This window comes from Phalacrocorax aristotelis, chromosome 3, assembly GCF_949628215.1.
Source record: "Phalacrocorax aristotelis chromosome 3, bGulAri2.1, whole genome shotgun sequence".
NCBI classification, from domain to species: domain Eukaryota; kingdom Metazoa; phylum Chordata; class Aves; order Suliformes; family Phalacrocoracidae; genus Phalacrocorax; species Phalacrocorax aristotelis.
The window spans coordinates 84,863,218-84,866,139 of NC_134278.1; the positions used below are offsets into that span (position 1 = coordinate 84,863,218).

The 2,922-nt window shown below is 51.8% G+C and overlaps 1 pseudogene; it reads left to right on the forward strand.

The window, feature by feature from the left end:
* The first annotated feature begins 340 nt into the window (after nt 1-340).
* Nucleotides 341-2,229, forward strand: LOC142055841 (uncharacterized; annotated as a pseudogene).
* The last annotated feature ends 693 nt before the right edge of the window (nt 2,230-2,922 follow it).

Here is a 2,922-nt window from a genome sequence, read left to right on the forward strand (position 1 = left end):
TGGGAGGAGCTGTTGACAGTCTCAAGGGCAGAGAGGCCCTGCAGAGGGACGTGGACGGGCTGGAGAGCTGGGCAATCACCAATCTGTAAGGGACTAGAAACTTGTCTCGACATTGTTGGCAGGACAAGCTTCACTACCAAAGCTTAATCACCACGGCAACTGAGCGGCACAGTTTGGTCACAGGGGCAGCCTGTTGAGTCCTGCCCGGCGGGAGTGTGTGTGTCCTGATACCTCTGGAGTACATGCCCTCTGCGCACGCGCCCGGGCCCAGGGTCGACTGACGGGGGGGCGACTGGGACCCTCTAGGACTTTCCGGCACCCTCTAGTGGCGGTACTGGGCATGCGCCCCACCGCCGAGTGCGAGGCGTGGGTATGGAAAACAGTCATTGACTATGCAGCACGACAATCCTATAAAAAGGGGAAACCAGCGGCGACCACGAGGCGTATTCTGGAACGTTCCAGCACCGGGTTCGAAGTTACAGCAGATACACGGACCGCACCGACCGACGGACCGGAAGGACGGCAAAAGGGACGGACCGCCGCAGATCCGTGGTGGTATCTGTTGCAACACTGTCGTGCTCGTTCTCTCTCTTTCCCTTTCTCACTTTTTTCTTTTTTTTCTCCTTTTCGCTCGCGTATTTATTGTTGGACAAATAAAGTGATTTGGCACTTGACTTAATTTGGCTCCCGAGAATGTAAAAGGAACCTAGTCACGCTAAAATATTGGAGTCAATCAGAAGTTAAACCCAACCTCCCAGAATTATCTGAGGTCGTTGGAAAGCAAGGGGGTTTAACCTCTGCCAACTTGTTCATCCCAACAGTGGATCGTGACATTTGAAATTGGCGTAGTCGGCAGGATTCTCAGAGAACAGAAAGTGCAATCTTAACGTGTAACCTCTTGGGGGTGAATAGGGGCAATTTGGAATGTTAAGGTGTGGCCCCGTCAGGATGATACAGCCCCGTTGTGTTAAATAAGATGGCCGCTCAGTAGGCAGTGGGCTGCCCACGATTGCGTCCCTTCACCAGTGGAAGGGATAAATACACTATATGATCTTTTGGCGGCACACCGATCTCGTCCCTCACCCCAGGGACAAGGTTGGGCGAAAAGCCATTGGTTTCAACCACAGTGTGTAGTAGACAGGATAAGGGAGCTGCAGAAAGAAGCGAAGGTTAGATCGGGGAAAGGAAAAGCTGTGATTTGTGCAGTATTGGGAGCAAGTCTGGCAGTGGCAATTGAAGATAAGAAACAGAGGCTTTGTCAAGCCAACACCGTAATAGACCCACTGCAGGTGGCCATAAGGTCACTGCAGGAACAACTGAAGGAAAATAAGCAGTTGTTGGAGGAGGAGAGAAATCTATATTCCGCATTAAAGGAAGAATTGGGGAGTCAATTCTTGAGGGAAGCGGATGCAGTGGCGGAGGTAGTCTCCCCCTTGGTGGGACTTGCAGAAGGCAAGGGAAACTGTAGAAAGCTTCCCTCACGTGTGGCCACTGGTTAAAACAGAGCACTTTTGTGAGGACAATAACGATGACCGTCCTCAAGTTCTCACCAAAGAAGTCCCATTTACAGCAACTGAACTAGCAAAGTTGAGAAAGGACTTGGTGAGAGCTCCAAGGGAATCGGAGACAGAATATGTGTGGAGAGTGTCCCTGTCAGCGGGATGGAATTTTGTGGTCAGAGAAAGAAGCAGAAGGATAGTGGGGTCTGGGTGTGTTCCTAACTACAGGTAATCACCGATCCCCATGGTCATTAACTCAGAGGGCTGCATATTGGGCTGGGGGGCTGAACCCTTTAGAGGGGGGATTCCCTTGCCCTAACAGGTACGGTGGCTCAGTTAGTGGAAAGTGTGCAGAAGGCGGCCTGTGTCCAAATGATGGAGGATCGGGAGCTCAAGCCTAACCAGAGTTCCCCGATGACGATGCCGGTGGACCTGGAGGGGATGACTCCGCTGATGCAGGGACTCTCTGATTCCCTGAAACCCATTGGGATCCAATTACAGGGGAAAATTCAAAACACCTCTGAGGTAGAAAGAACCACGGCTGCTCTAGAAGGGCTAACAACCCCCGACCATTGGTGGTCGGGAAGGACTGTGTGGACGTGGGGGGAGGCAGCGCAGGAGTTAATGAATTTTGGGAGACGATACGGCCCTGCTGGTGGAGCGTTCCAGAAAAAACAAAACTAGGGTCGTACGGTCTGCTGAGCAAGTAAACAGTCTGCAGCTGACAACAGGGAAGGACCAAGACTTGAAGCCACTCTGGGGCAATTATTCGGGGAGAGAGAAACCCCTAAGCTGACAGGGGTTTTGGCATTTTGGGAATTCAGAAGGGTATTCCACGAGACCTGATGGATGAACTCCCGACCCCAAAATTGGAAAAGCTTGCACAGAAATGGTCAGGGAGGAAAGCCGCTCTCGAGCCGGTTCCCAATGCTCCACACCTGATTGACATCGAGAGGGAGCCGACTGGGGAAAAGGTGGGAAACTAGAACCTCCGTTCCCTGAAGGCGGGGGTGCGGAGGATGGATGTTTTTAAGACAACTCACCTTGAATGTAAGGGGGGGGATTTATTAATCACAGTAGCTGTAGGACCAAGGAAAAGACCAGTAATTTTTCTCATTGATACTGGGACACGAATCACCGCATTGATGCGGACCGAAGCAGAGCGGTGTGGGACCTCGATCCCATCTAGCAATCTAGTTATCTTAAATGCACTGGGAAAAACACAGTCGACACCCATGACTTTCGTGACACTATGGTTACCGGGAGAGGGAGCCCCCATCAATACCGTGGTGGCCATAAGGACCTTTCCAGGCGAACCTTTTAGGCGTAGATGTTTTTAAAGGGAAGGCAGTGGTGTGATACCCAGGGGAACGCATGGTCTTCTGGTATCCCCCAGATCAGGCAATTAGCTGAGATGCCTTGG